This window comes from Podarcis tiliguerta, assembly GCF_965153285.1.
Source record: "Podarcis tiliguerta genome assembly, chromosome: 7".
Lineage (NCBI taxonomy): Eukaryota > Metazoa > Chordata > Lepidosauria > Squamata > Lacertidae > Podarcis > Podarcis tiliguerta.
The window spans coordinates 60,440,925-60,457,246 of NC_139540.1; the positions used below are offsets into that span (position 1 = coordinate 60,440,925).

Consider the following 16,322-nt stretch of genomic DNA (forward strand, 5'->3'; position numbering starts at 1 on the left):
GGATTTGCCAAGCGTGCCTTCCTCTTAGCATGTTTCTCCCTTGCGTTCTGAGTTTGAGTGTCTTCAAAGTCCATGACACCTTTGGTAAAGGCTGTTCTCCAACTGGAACACTCGCATGCCAGTGTTTCTCAGTTGTCGGTGTTTATATTACATTTTTTAAGATTTGCCTTGAGACAGTCTTTAAACCTCTTTTGTTGACCACCAGCATTACGCTTTCCATTTTTAAGTTTGGAATAGAGTAGTTGCTTTGGAAGACGATAATCAGGCATCCACAGAACATGACCAGTCCAATGAAGCTGATGTTGAAGAATCATTGCTTCAGGCAAGTCTGACCTCTGCAATAGAGCCTCTGGAGTTTGAATGCTTCCAGACTGTGGGCCCTTCTAGACTGTCACTGTTGTAGGTGGGATTCAGTCCTATGCTGGCAAGTTCCGGTTGTGTAATTATGGTTGATTGTGAAGAACTGACCTGGACCCTGCAATCATCACCCGAGGCCTTGTTTGTGTGCCTCCTCCACAAAAGGCCTGGAGGGCGGCAACACAAGAAGGGGCCTTTTCTGTGGTGGCTCCCTGCTTGTGGAATGCTCTCCCCAGGGAGACTCACCAGGCACTTTCATTGTAGATCTCAAGGTGCCAGTCTGTATAAGTGCCTGCCATCACTCCAAAGGCAGCTGATCATTCAATAAACAAAAAACACTTTTTAAAATACAGCTACATTTATGTAGTCATCATCGGCACAGTTTCAGAAACTAAACAAGACTGCTGTTCCTTTGCAGCCCCAGGAGCTGAAATGCACCTCCTCACCTAATGGCACCTCCACAATAAATCAAGAGCTTTAGCTGATTCATCTACTAAGCAGGGCTTCCCAAACTTGGGTCTTCAGCTGTTTTTGGACTACAACTGCCATCCTCCCTGACCACTGGTCCTGCTAGCAAGGGGTGATGGGAGTTGTAGTCCAAAAACAGCTGGAGACCCAAGTTTGGGAAACACTGGTTGAGACTAAAACCAAACCTGGCCCAATAAGAAACATCTTGGACGTTCACAACAGCTACATATTCTAAACAGCGCTCTGCTGCCAGTAAGTGGAACAATGGCCCTTGTGCCTAACTCAGAGAGCTGCCAAAACCAATATTTAGTGCTAATGTGTGTGCTCCCACTCCTGGCTCAGGGACAGCTCTCGAAAACAAAAGGCTTCTAGATCTGTGTAGTCCTTTGTATGCCCCCCCCCCACCCCGTGCATCTTAATCCACACACAAGCCTCTTTTTCAAAACCCTGGTTATAAATATTCACAGAATCAAGGGGGGGGCAGGAGGAACAAGGTGACCATCAAAAATCTGTAAGAAATTTATTGTATTTATACACATACACAAAAACAAAACACACACACACATATATATTTAACAGAGAATGCTCGGCTCACAAAGGCCAATGGAAATGCCTTTACTTGGCCCAAACAATTCTGGTCTTGTGCTCAAGCATATGCAGTCATTGCCCTGCCTACACAGTAACTTGGCACTTGATGCTGCGGCCTCCGGGCTGAGATCTGCACATTTAATCCAGGCAAGCCTTAAAGCATTTGTGCTGATCCCAGTATTGTGACCAGGCCATGCAGAATTCCCTGAAAATTCTGATGGCAGATGGGAAAGATAGGAAGCTGCACTGTCCATTTTCTGACTAGTGGCATAGCATGGGTTGGCCACAGGGGCGGTTGCCTCAGGCACAAAATGGTTTGGAGTGCAATTGAAAACAGCTTCTCCATGCGAACCAGGAAGTGACCTCTCCAGACCACGGAACGACTCTTCTTTTATTATCTCTGCAGCTACAGTCTTCTGGGTGACGCAGGCACCGTTAGGCAGTTGAATGCACATGCATAGTCCATCTGTTCCCCTCCCTCTCACCCCTACTCCGCATAGCTCCAGGCGCTAGCAACCCACGCTATGCCACTGACTACTTGTCCACTTACTCCAGTATTAGGGGGCAGGCATGAGCCCCACCATTTGTGTTGTATCCGTATGGGTGAGGATTTTTTAAAATTAAAAAACTAGATTGCATCTGGTGTTCGTTCTACTCAGAACAGACGCACTGAAATGAGTTTATGTGACTAAATAAGTAACAGAGGCCTATGAGTTTCAATGGGCCTGCTCTGTTTGTTGGTGGCAACACATAGGTCTGTTTCTGAGTTGCTCTGTGCTCTCTCTGTGTCTGAATTTGGGGCTTTGAGCCTCCCTGTAGAAAACAAACCTCTGCGCTCTGTTATTCGCTATAATGGGAAATATACAAATGTCTAGAATTCCCCCACCCCATTGGCCAAAGTGGATGAAAGTCCAGAAGACGAGCCCTGTCTGAGTCATTCATTCTTAACCTGAAGGTTCATTTCCACTGGAATGTGCATGGTGGTCCTTCAGATACGTCTCGGTGTGCGAAGCAGCTTCTTCCTGTTTGAAACGGTCACCATCTGCTGTTGTGGAGAAACATTTCCTGCACGTTAGTTCCAACCACCTGAGTTCATGCAGTGCTGCCTGCAAAGCTAAGCAAAGGGGAAATGCTTTTGAGGAAACACATCATACGTCATTCCTAGAACGTAGTGTCATCTGTGATGGAAATGAAGTTCTGGCCACCTGCAGATAAAAGAGTATTCCCTAATTTTTTTAATTATTTTTTTTTTAAGAAACCTTCCATTCCACTGCCATCTTTTAAAATCAAGGATCAGCCCTAGTCAGCAAGGTCAATAGTGAGGGATGATGGGAGTTGTAGTCCAACATTCAGATGCACCACAGATTCCCTATCCCTGATTTAAATAAAAGATGTTTGAGGCTGCAGTCCTATACCTACCTACCTGAGAACAAGTCCCACTGAACACAATAGACTTATTTTTGAACAGACATGTATATTGCAGCAACAGGAGGACCACACACACCCCAACAGCCCAGGGGCACTGACTCCTGGGGGCTGAACCCCATTGAACCCTCTGATATTTGTTAGTGGGGGGCTGAGGGGGGCTGAGACCCCTCAATGTTTGTCTAGGTGTCATGCACAAGGTTCCATGGAAGAGGAGAAGCCCCTGGCCCGTGGTGGCGGCAGGAAGAGGAGGAGGAGCCACAAGCCATGAAAGCCGAGCTGCTGCGTGACACCCGGACGTCAACATCTGGGCTTCACACACAATGTTGTGAAATTGTGCACGGCACCCGGATGCGATGTCATGATGTCATGAACCACTACCAATCTCTTTCCTGAGTCGGTGCACCTGCAATAGCTTATGTACTCTCATCTGATGGGTTGTGCACAAACAAGCTGAGGCTTCTCCTACAGAGAAGCTGCCACTGCTCTTTCCTCTTCAGCCCCTGCTCTTTCCTCTTCAGCCCCCTCCTACCAGATAGTGGGTTGGGGGATGGGAGGGATTTGATTGGCCCATCCCTCACCTGAACAGACTCCAACACGTCCTGCTCACCCATTTCCAACAGCTCTGACCATTCCTCTTCCCCTTTGCCCTGGCTCCTGCCTCACGGCTGGCACCAAACCCCATAAATAGCTGGCTGCCTCTCCTGGGTCAATTCCCAGGCCTCCTGCCTCTGCCACATGCTCCTCAGAATCACTGCCTCTTAGCCTAACCTACTTCACAGGGTTGTTGTGAGGATTAAATGTGGAGGGGGAGAGCCATGTACACCGCCTCGAGCTCCTTGGACAAAAAGGTAGCCTATAGATGCAACAAATGAAGGATATAAATAAATAAATAACATGACTCAAGGCCAGAGGAATTATTTTGGTGCCTGAAGCAGAAAACTCCGGAAGTATCTCTTCCCCTCCCAGTAAAAAGACAACAGCAAAATATGAAACAATTAGCCATTTTCTGCCCTTTCGTGACACCCAAACCAGCCACCTGAGGCAGACACAGCACTCTTGAGTAGTAGCAGGGCTGGATTGGCAAACCTACTTTGCTCAACCATTTTATGTTCCCCCCAAACATTGCAAAAAACTGGTTGCAAGAGGATTGCATGGGCAGGATGTGCCTTGGCCCAGTATACCTGAGGGAGCGTCGCCACCCCCATCATTCAGCCTGGACACTGAGGTCCAGCGCCGAGGGCCTTCTGGCAGTTCCCTCACTGCGAGAAGTAAAGCTACAGGGAACCAGGCAGAGGGTCTTCTCAGTAGTGGCGCCCTCCTACCAGATGTCAAGGAAATAAACAACTACCTGGCTTTTAGAAGCCATCTGAAGGCAGCCCTGGTTAGGGAAGTCTTTAATGTTTGATGTTTTGTTGCTTTTTTATATATTCTATTGGGAGCTGCCCAGAGTGGCTGGGGAAACCCAGCCAGATGGGCAGGGTATAAATAATAAATTATTATTATTACAATTGCAGGCGCTCTGGTGAGGTAGTGCTATACACCTGACCGCCATGTTGCTGCTGCTGCTTACCGAGAGATAGCGGGAGAGGCAGCGACGAGATTGCCTTTGCTGGTGCATTGGCCCCACCTTGGCCTCCATGCTACCCTGCCCCTCCCCTTCTACCTCCCAGGAAGCAGCATCAATGCATCTTGATGGAGGTCCAACCTCCTGTGTGCCTGTAACCGTGCAGTCAAACTACTGCCCCTGTGCATTTCAGTTGTTGGGTGTGTAAACACTAGTGCAGGCAGTCTGAAGATCAATCGAAACATTCACTGTCTGTTCTCGCAGGGTGCAATTTGGGGACCCGTTTGTTTACTTATTTTTAACCTGGGCCCATCTGCTGAGCAGGTTGGGAGAACAGATTTGCGACCAGAAGGCTACATTCGCGTACTCCTTTGAGGCCAATGTAAATAACGCAAGGCCTAAGCAAAATGGATCTAGCTATCCCCCCGCCCCCCATAATAAAAGGAGAAGTTCCTGTCATTTTGCTTTGCTTGCCTTGGACCCCAGGTCTTCCATTGTGTTTGGAAAAAATCACAGCATTCCAGCACAAAGAAACAGAAAGCTGCCGAATGCCAGCCAAGTCTTTCAACAATCCTCTGCAAGAGACTTGCTGGCAGAAGTCGACCCAAGGAGCTCCCCCACTCCCCTCAGGTTTCCTGCCATTGTTATTGCAGAGAGACTGGAATTCCACCTAAATGGATTTGACCCTTTTGCTAAACAGCCAAGACATATTTCCCTGATTACTATATTCCCGTTTTACGGAGGGGACACGCTGCGTGTGGAAGAGGAGGAGGCGGAGGCTGGAGGGAGAACCACAACCTTAGTATATTCTTAGACCTGGGCTTTTCCAAACAGGTTATTGTTGTCCTTTCTTCTTTGCATCAGAAGAGCAACAGCTCGCCCATCTGGCCAGGAGGAAAAATTCCAGCCTGCCTCTCAACAGCGGACCGTAATGCGGGAGTCCTGTGCATGGTGGAAAATGCAGTGGCCCTCGAAGTTATGATCATTGGCCACAGTCCTGAAAAACAGAAGCACCTGCCCATTGATTTCAAGGGGAGAAAGCTAAGCAATTGCTGACCTACTCTCTGATTTTTAAAAAAGTCAGTAGGAAGTATCCCCCCATTCATATTTGTGTCCCGGCTTTCTTACACCATGGAAACATAGCAGGAATGGATGGACCTGTCAGTTTCAGTTAGTTTCTTATTTTCCCAGCCTTAATTCAGTTCTCCATATTCCAGAGGTTTAAAAAAACAAATCCTCATGAAAATTCATCAGCCTTTCATTGCAAATTTCTTCTCATAAGCACATTCTTGTATGATGTTTTGACTATGATGCACATTTTTGCAAGCAATTTCCCCTAATCGAACACATTTTTGTATGCTATTCTCATTAATATATGCACTTTTGTGCACATTTCCCCCAGCAAAAACACTTTTCATACATATTGTTTGGCTGAAGAACTGCCTTGCAAAATCAGAGATGTGCAAATCTTGAAGGATAGCTGTATTTCAGTTCATGTATTCAAGAAGTGCAAATCAAATCAAATTTGCATTAAAAAACCAAAATGAGTTTTTCCTCCATCCCAAAACCTGAGGAAGTTGATTCCCAAGCGGTCTCCTGCACTGGTTCAAAAGACTACTTGCTGGAGGTGAAACCACTGCTTTGCCCCCAAACTGAACCCCTCACTGAAACCCCCCCCCCATTAAATGCCATTGCATTATTAAACTGTAGCAGCACTGTTATCTTTTTCAGAAGTGTTGGTTCAAGAATCCAAACAGCTGAAGTTGTAAAGGCATTTCAATATGAGGGAAGTGTTTTAGATTTATGGTATGCTCACCCTCAAAGTGGCAATGAGAACCAGAAAACCAACCGAAAGGGTTTTTGTGTGTGTGATAATGCTGATATCCAAGTGAAACAAAATGTAAGGGGTCAACAGCGAGTCATCGCACAGCATGAAAAATTCATTCTGAGGTCGATGACCATTTTCTCCATTTCCGAGGTTATTAGTAGCATGGAGAACACATGTCAGAAAAACTGATGCTGCCAAGTCCCCCTTTTCTTCTTAGCCCTGCTGAAACCAATAAGATTGCAGCGATAAAAATCTGGGCCCTTTAAATAATTTTTTAGAAGCTATTTTCTTGTCCAGCTGGTGGAAGGGATAACGAGGGTCACGTCCTTTAGATTCTCTTTTATTTTCCTTTGGTACAGGATGAGTTCAATCAAATGTGAAATATTCAAACATCCCATCCAAGGAATCTGAAGAGCCAACACAATGCACTTTGAGCCAGAAACAATGCTGCGCGTCCGTCTCTCGGGTGCCTCCTCTCTCCACAACAAGCCTCGTTCTGTCTTGGCAGGGTGCACCCTTGCAACTCCCTTGTCAGAATGTCAGATTACATGTCACTACAGAAATAAAACTTGATTCAGCCGGCCAGATGGTATCCTGGCCGCAACAGTCCCATGGTACAAGCCCTGCCAAGCTAAACTGACAACGAACTTTCTCCTGTCCTCTTTCTCTGTGGTGTGTGCAGTGAAGCTGCCCCTAATGCGTTTGCTCGACCTGGTGAATTTCGTGACCAGGTGATGGCTTCCTGCAGATGCCACCAGAAGGTCTCTTCTGCTCAATGGAGCAATTGGGCCTTCAGTTCTGTGGCATCTGCCCTTTGGAATTCCCTCCCCTTGAAGAGCAGACTGGCGAAATCTCTGTGGGGCTTTTTTTGGCACCTCTTTCAACAAGACTTTTAAATTGAGATCTTCCCCAGCCTACCTCTGTATTGGAATTGTATTTTTAAAAAATTATTTTTATTTTTTTAATGCTTGTTTGTCACCCTGAACTCCTTTGGAAGAAGCGGCAGGATATAAGTTCTGTAATAATAATAATAATAATAATAATAATAATAATAATAATAATAATAATAATTTATTATTTATACCCCGCCCATCTGGCTGGGTTTCCCCAGCCACTCTGGGCGGCTTCCAAAAGAATATTAAAATACTGTGATACATCAAACATTAAAAGCTTCCCTAAACAGGGCTGCCTTCAGATGTCTTCTAAAAGTCTGGTAGTTGTTTTTCTCCTTGACATCTGATAGGAGGGTGTCCCACATGGTGGGCGCCACTATTGAGAAGGCCCTCTGCCTGGTTCCCTGTAAATTGGCTTCTCGCAGTGAGGGAACCGCCAGAAGGCCCTCGGTGCTGGACCTCAGTGTCCGGGTAGAACGATGGGGGTAAGGAATCCTAATCATTAACCTGTGTGGAAGTAGCTCTTAAATCTGAACGGTCTCCCTCCCCATTTAAGAGCAGGCTAGCTACAATTTTTCTCCAGTGTTGCTGCGACTGCATTGGTCAGTCTTAGCCTGAGTTTGGAAGGAGCTCTCTTCACCCTTCTCCTGCATCTGCTGCACTCTGTGCACGTGTGAAATTCATCATTGTCTCCCCGATAGTTCCAAAACCAGGAACAGAAGGCTTTCCTCTTGCGAGTCTTGAACCGTGCGTGCATGTGTTTCACTAAAACTTCCAAAAACGAATGCCATTCTTCTTTGCCAGGCACCACACAATGCTTTCCTGAGCAGAAGGGATTTTCTCTCCCCCACTTTTCAGCAGCTTGAATCTCTGAAGGCAGAACAGGATGTCAAGAGGACAAGAACTCAAATGGTGCTGGCTGGTCAGGAGAGGCTGTACAAATCAAGAATGCAGCACCCCCCCCAACCCCCAGGGAAATTGTTTACGCGCCTGGACCATAGGATAAACCAAAGGCCTGGCTTTAAGCAACTGCCACAACAATAGGACACATTCCAGAAGAGCCAAAAACAAATGCCGCAGCCAAAGAACAAACGAACGGATGAAAATACAGTCAAGCATACAGGCAAGCGATCGAGGATCTTTGTCTGGTGATCATGTTTGGCGCAATCCAATAAATGAAACCTAAACCCCATGCCAGGTCTTCCCAGCAACTGCAACTTTTCAGTTGCATGTGGCAAAGGTCCCAGCACGGCTCAGCCTCCACGTGCTCAGTCCAATTTGAAGCCTCCACGTGCTCAGTCCAGGAGTGAAGGGGAAAACACAATGTTCAGAAAATCTTCAGCATCCCTGGAAAACCTGGATCACCCACTCTTTGGACTATTTGTGTTCCTTTGGTCGTGTGATGCCCATTGAGTATTAATTTCCAAAGGGGAACAAAAATATTTTTGGGTTTGTTCCCATCCTCGAGGAAAGGGAAAGGGCAGAAGCACTTAGAGGTAATTAATGTAAACTTATTTCTCACTTCTGGAGCTGATTCCAAACCAAGCTTTTTCTATTTCATTATTGCGAAAATTATTGAACACCGCTGCTTCCCTTGAGCATGCAGTCTTGGATGACCTAAATCAGAGAAGGCCTTCTGGACTACAACTCCCATCATCCTTCACTGTTGGCCATGCTGGCTGGTGCTGATGGGAGTTGGAACCCAACAAGATCGGGAAAACCACAAGTTTCCCTTCCGTACCCTAAATCAATCAGCTGTGCTGATCTTCTCAAAGCCTGTGATTCAAGAATATAATGTGGTTGCCATGGCCAATTGCTGGATAATTATGTCTCAGTATCTTGGAATATGACTGTAGGACTTGGCTAGAACATAACCTGTCATTTAGGAGGTCAACCTGGACTCCAAAAGACAATCTATATCCTGAAGAAATTGATTGTTCTGGAGGATTTACATGGATCATAGAATCATAGAATTGTATGAAAATATGTTGATGCTGTAATTATCAGCATCACAGTAATTGTAACACCAATCTTGTGTCAGAATTGTGGCATCTTGCCTGATACAACATATTCAAAAGCATCCCATCATTCTATTGATCAACACGTCCCTGATGTAAAAAAATAGTTAAGAATTTCTCTCTTTCACTACCGGGAAAGGAAAATCATTACTTTTTTTTGCAGATATTATTCACTTTCTCAATGGAGGAGAATATTTTCCCAAAATGAAGTGGGTGAGTTCACCATCTACTACACTTGGTGGATAATCAAATCCATTCAGAGTATCGGAAATTCTTCCTGAAGAGCTTTAAGCACTCATTCAGTATTATAAACATATGGCGCAATTGATAAAGCATGTGTGGTTTCCTGCTGCTCTTACACAGGTCATCCAGATGTTAGGGAACAATTGCAGTCATCTGTAGAAATGAAGGAATGAACATTAAAAAATACCCCAAAACTGCGGGGCAATGGGAACATATTTCTGATGCATGAAATTATTATTATTATTTTCTTGCACGTGGCCGCAGAATCTAAGAGGCAGAAAGCAACTCATGTGTGCTTCCCTGAAACATCTGGTCGGTCACTGTAGGAAACAGTATATTAGGCCAGATGGACTTTTGATATGATCCAGGGGAGGTTTGAAAGGAATAGGTGTCACAAACCTGTGCCAATATTATCCAAGACTAGTGCAGGATAGCAACACCATAAGTAAAATACTGTAAAGGTAAGGTAAAGGTACCCCCTGACCGTTAGGTCCAGTTGGGGACAACTCTGGGGTTGCGGAGCTCATCTCGCTTTGCTAGCCGAGGGAGCTGGCGTTTGTCCTCAGACAGCTTCTGGATCATGTGGCCAGCATGACTAAGCCACATCTGGTGAACCAGAGCAGCAGACGGAAACGCCGTTTACCTTCCCGCTGGAGTGGTACCTATTTATCTACTTGCACTTTGACGTGCTTTTGAACTGCTAGGTTGGCAGGAGCAGGGACCACACAACAGGAGTTCACCCCGTTGCAGGGATTCGAACCGCTGCCCTTCTGATCGGCAAGCCCTAGGCTCAGTGGTTTAGACCACAGCGCCACCCACGTACGTGTACGATCGTGCAAATAAACCTTCAGCAACCATCTCTCAAGAAAGCTATTCAAATTATTGTTGTTATATGGTGTCTGTTTCTCTGTGTTGTATGCTTGACATGAAAAAAGGATGATCCATTCCAAATCAGATTAAGATCTTTATATGATTAGGCTTTTCTTGTTGATTTATTTATTCTCTTTCCCCCCGTTGTAATGATGATGCAGTATGACTGACTGTTCCCCCTTTCTGCCGAATTTCAGTTCCCAGCTTCCTAACAGAGGGATGGATTTCTTGGACCTTCAGTCATGTGGGTGGGGTATCTGACAAATCACCCCAGGCAAGACTTCTCTTCCACTCCTGATATTTTGTTTTATTGGTGAGTTGACCATAACTGACATCTGACTTGCTCCTGCCTGATGGTCAGTGTCTGGGCTGTGAGAGCTTGTGCTTCTGAAGCATCCTTGGCATATGACCAAGCAAGATGGTAAATCCAGCCATATCCTCCATTAAGTAATATGTTTGTGACATGTTAAGATGGAAAGAGAAGGTCAGCTTTCAGTTCTTATTCTATAGTTGTCAGGAAAAGATCAACTAGTTTAACCCGGTCATGACCCATCTCCTGTTTGCAGGAAGTAATTGGACAGATAGTATTACAGGCATTCCTGCTTCCACACAGGTGTTGAGCTAGCTGCTGCTGCTGCTGCTCCCCATCTGGCAAGGGACTAGCAGACTCAAGTCTGAATCACCCACTACAGAAGTTGTTATACCTTAGGAAAAAAAGTTTGATATTTTATTTTCCTATTAGGACTGCAGCAAGAACTGTGGCTTAGTATTGTGGCCAAATGACACATTATTACATCAGGCAGAGTCAATGGGGTGCCCTCCAGTTGTTGTGGAACAACATCAGTGGTCATGTTGGCTGGGATGATAGGAACTGGAGGCCCACACAGCTTGAGGACACCATGTTGGCTGTCCCTGCATTGAACACAGCCATGTATGGTATATATTTTATCTGTTTCCTTTTTCCATCTGAAAGCAAATTCTGATGTTTGACTCAAAGTTGTCCCTAGCAGCTGATATTCATATCTGGATAACCCTCTTGAGACTGTAGAAGCTCCAGAAAAATTTGCCCATAAAAAACCAGTACATTTAAGAAGAGGGCTCTGGGTTCTTGAACTCTCTTCTGTGCTATGTTTCCTTTCCATGGAGAAATCTTTCTTTCTTTCTTATTTATTTATTTTTACACAGGGGATCTTTCAACAAGGATTTAAATGGTGCAGAAACAGCAGAGCTGTAGTCCACAATATTTCTGATTGTGCAGACTTTGGGTCCCTCCAGATGGGAGATTTATTGCGGGTGTATTTGTGACACAATCATACTGTATGAGTGGGGGATTTATTCTGCTTCAGTTTGTTCTGCAATGACACCCCAATGTCACAACATTATTGCTGCCTGGAGAGGCACCGCAAAAACAGCACAAAAATAAGCCAGGGCTTACTTTTGTAGTAATAAAAAATTACAGGATTTCAGCAGAAAGTGGAAGGATATGCACAGATTGGAAACAAAGGAGTGTGACCGTACCAAAGCATCTAAAGGCACAAAGTGTATTCAAAGTGGGACTGTGTGTGACCATCCTGCTAGCATTGTGAGCACAAATCATCATGGATAAGCAATAAAAAGGGACATATGGAGAGGTCCTAGCTCTCAATACTGAATTGATGCTTCTCTGGGAGTCCATTGGAAACAAGCCTCAAGTGTGCCATGTCACAAGAGAAAACACCTGGAAAATCACTATTTCCCATTCAGATGGCCTCGGGGGGGGGGGGGGTTGGGTCCCATTTTTGTTGCACTTTAGTGCAAGAGTACTCCTCAATTGGGGAATAAAGTGATTAACATTAGGGAAGCATTACAGAATAAAGCAGAATGTGTGAACAGTCCAGTATAAATCCACCATGAATACGTTTTTGTAGCACCAGCAACCCCACCCACACAAAAACAACAACAATGTAACAGTGTGAAGGAAGCACACTAGTTTCCAATGGCATCAAATTGGTTTTCAGTGGAAATGAACTAGCTTAACTGGGCATCAGTTGTAACATCAAGCCTCACAGAACAAGGCTTGGGCAATAGCTACCTGTTTGAATACAGAATGTTCTGTGAATCTCATTGTCTTTCTTATCATCATTATTTAAAAAACCACTACATTAATATCCAACTGATGTTCTGAAGTGTGCCGCAAAGCCTCATTCAGAGAAATGATCAAGAAAGTACATCTAGATCTTTCATTTCCCAACTACCAGCAAATGTTGTTCTGAAATTGATAGGAAGAATCAGCCCTGTTCTTTTTGTTACTTGACAGCAGCAAGACCTTGCCAGATCGCCCTGGGCTTCCCTTGGAAGTTTCCACAGGAAACTTTAATGATGTTTACCGAACGGATTCTACAGGTCGTTCTGTCCAAAAAGTTAGGAGCAGGACTTCTGCAAGTGCATGTTTTTATTAGAGTCGTAAGGAAATAGGTCAAACTTCCAAATAATTCTTTTTAAAACCATCTGAGAAGAAATGTGAGTGGGAGCAGCAACAGAAAGATGTTGTGTGGAGCACTTCTGTTCTGAATATTGTATTCCGTTCCTCCTCACCATTTTCCATTCCTCATTCCTCCAAAGACAGCATCCTGCATCCAGTCAGCATGCTCAGTTCTCTGGGGGGGCCCCTCTGCTTAGTACCCCCCCATTTTTGTTCTTCAGCAAACCTGGAGGTTTCTCCAAGCCAGCAGATGCCTCTCATCTAGGATGCAGGCGGTGCTGCATGGGCTGCATCAGTTTATGCACGAAGAGGAACTAAGAGTTTGCTACTGGTATATATAACCACCCAATTAGATATGATAAAGTGAGATATGGCGATAAGCAGTGCTTTGTTTCTTTAAGAAAAGAAGGTGCCGGTACTCTGGGCAGTTGCCCTGGGTGCAAACTTTTCTCAGGGTCAGGAAAAACAATTACATGCAATTACATGTCTTACTGGAACTTCATTAAGATCTGGCCATGCTTGCTGGGGTTGATGACAGCTGCAGACCAACATCTAGAGGGCACCACACTAGTCCTGTCTAGCATCATCAAGAACTGCTTGGAGGACTTCTGCTGGCTGAGAGGTCAATGGCTCTGAGGAAGAGGACCCCCTCTAGTGGTGCTATACCTGTGGAGGTCCATGCTGGTCAGACCAGGACACTTACAGGTTTTTCACAGGCTGTTAAAGATTTCTATTGGTTCATTACTAATGGAACTTATTAGTCACTTTTACACAGTCTTTTGGGTGAAAAAGGAAGCAGCTGATAAGGGTGGGTGTTCCATCTGTTTCAATGACTCCTCTGGGCTTATTCCATTTTAATATCTGTTAAGAACCTGTTTATAGACTAAAACAGTGGGATGTAAACTGCAAAGCCCTTGAGGTATTTTGAGCAGGTAGGGTTTAATAAGAAAACACGTAAAGAAACAACAGAGTTATCCTAGGTGTGGAGAATAAGAACATATAGCTCAGTTGGTAGAGCATGAGACGCAATCTCAGGGTTGTGGGTTCGAGGCCCACACTGGGCAAAAGATTCCTGCATTGCATGCATTGGACTTGGTCCCTTCCAACTATCAGGTCAAAGACCCATCTAGCCTAGAATTCCATTCACACTTGTGGCTCCAAGAAGCTGAGACAGCTTTGACTGGCCAGCTAAATCAGGTGAGGGTAGCCAATGTGTCTCAAACCCTCAGTGAGTTAGGGACTTTCTCTGCATGTGAACACAGGCTCTGGAAGATTGAGCGGACGAAACCAATAGGGTCCAAGAAAGCTGGTCTCGTCAAGAAAGCTGCTGTAGAGGGAAGTGAGGGGCAGGTGGGGCTCTTCAACCTGGGAAGGTAGTCCATCTAGAAGGTAAACTCTGGTCCTAAACCTCCACTGCCTTGAGGGACATCTTCGGGAGAAGAAAAGGCTAAGGAGTAAACCCTACACAAATCTGGAGTGGAGTCCTTAAAGACAGCTTGATGGCGCCTTGTACGACTCCGTCCAGCAACTCTTGCAGCTAAGCTGGTGCCAAATATATTGCTCTGCTTTCCTCTGGACTACATCAGCTAGGCCGAGGGGTGGGAAGGGGGTCTTGTCATCTGGGCAGACCAGGACCCCCATGCACACTGCCCAGGCTTGTGTCCCACAGTCACTACAGTGCTGCTAATGCAGCGGTTTGGCTTCATCCTTAGAAGTGCACCCCATTGCCTGTTGAGACAGACGGAGGCCGCCAAGAGCTGGATCAAGCCAGTGGTTCCTTTAATCCAGCATCCTGTTTTCATGGTAGCCAGCCAGGTACCTATGGGAAGCCAGAAAGCAGAACCTGAACACAGCAGCACTTTCCCTACTTGCGATTTGCAGCAGCTGGTATTCAGAGGCATACTGACTCTGACAAGAGAGGTAAAATCTAGTAGGGCTCTTCTGATGAAGACACAAAACTTGTTGAAAAAGATGGATCACATTGTGACCGAATCCTGTAGGAGCACTGTCACTACATAACATGCAAACTATTCAAATAAGCTATGAGATGAATAGAAAGTTCAGTGCCATGCATTTGATGAAAATGAAGAGGCAAAGTGCACCACCTAGTGACAGATCTCCTACCCTACAGAGCAAAATGCTTATTTAAACTGATCAGTTGAAGCTAACAGGTCCTCATCATTTTTATTATTCAAATTGCCCCCCAGGCATGTTATGTACCTTTGTGTAAAACATCTTAATAGTCAAATCAGTTTGTCATCTACACTGATGCTCTACTCAAATGTAGACTCTTCCACATAATTCCAGTAACCACTACTTATGCTACTGGAAAAGGATCCCTACCTGCCAAATTGGCTGTCCAGCCTCTGTTTATGTGCTTTCATTGAAGGAGGGTCCTCACCTCCCACCATAGACTACAGTGGTACCTCTGGTTACGAACACTTCTGGTTACGAACTCCGCTAACCCGGAAGTAGCTGCTCCTTGTTGTGAACTTTGCCCCAGGATGCGAATGGAAATTGAGCGGCAGAGGCGGGCGTGCAGCGGGAGCCCCCATTAGCGAAAGCGCACCTCAGGATAAGAACGGTTTCAGCTTAAGAACGGACCTCCGGAACAAATTAAGTTTGTAACCAGAGGTACCACTGTATTCCGAACAGGAAGAACTGCTTGACAGTGGGCCTTTATCCCAAAATTTAATCACAATCTGCTTCTATGCTATTTCCACCCTTTACTTTTAATCTTGCCTTCTGAATAGAGAACAAATCTGCTCCATCTTCTTGTTTTTCCCCTATTTTGAATCACTATCAAATCAGTGCCACTCACAAATGGCCATTTTGTTCCAGAAGTCGATGTAAAACTGGGAATTTGGTCTGTACAATTTTTTTGGAACCATGTGATATATTGAATGAACTCTGCATGGAAAGAAAGAGCCAGTATCTCCAAGAATACCTCTCCCCACTGCGATAATGGTCCTAGATCAGCTAACAATCAAATAATGGACTGGCCAAGACATGGGTTGAGATTTTGTGTCATGGTACCTGCTTTATGGAACATTTCCCTCAGAGCTGAGGCCCTTGCTGGAAATGTTTAGGTAGCAGGCAAAGACTTTTTGGGAAGATGACACATCCTTTTGTTCTTTTGTGTGTGAATTGTCCTTGGCTATTTTTATTATTCATTGCATAGATTATTAAGGTGTAATATGAACTCCCCTTGAGCACCAATTATTAGAACTGTGTTTAAATGAAGTTAAAAGAATTTAACGTGTAATACTATAAGATTTTTCAAGAAAAGCAGCTTTAGGTCACCTGGCACACTATGCATTTAAATTACACACTTCCAAATCCTGGGAACTAGTTTGTTACGGGTGATAGGAACTATACCACTAGAAGGGGTAAATTACTATTCCCAGATTCTTCTGGGGGGTTGATTTAAATGTATGGTATGCATATTGCTTGGGGGTGGGGTGGGTTCTCCACCCCCCAAACAATTTCAGGGAGTGAGCTTGGGGGGGGGTGTTCCATAGTGCAAGCGAAGTCCTTGCACAGGGCTTCTGCTGATGGGTCTCCTTGGGTGAATCCTGCCTATCATAATGGAAAATACCAAAGC

General features: G+C 45.1%; 1 protein-coding gene across 3 annotated transcripts in view; it reads right to left on the reverse strand.

Annotated features, from left to right (window-relative positions):
* Positions 1-753: 753 nt before the first annotated feature.
* Positions 754-16,322, reverse strand: part of TMEM170B (transmembrane protein 170B) — a 31,889-nt gene continuing 16,320 nt past the window's right edge. Inside the window, exons 4-5 of one of the 3 annotated variants that reach the window (XR_014513404.1) lie at positions 2,279-2,527; positions 754-2,226 (exon numbers count right to left, since the gene is read on the reverse strand). The gene's annotated coding sequence lies outside the window, so the exon portion shown is untranslated. Of the gene's footprint in view, positions 2,528-9,325; positions 9,541-16,322 lie in introns of those variants that run through there. The other 2 variants (XR_014513405.1, XR_014513406.1) reach the window with 2 other exon arrangements.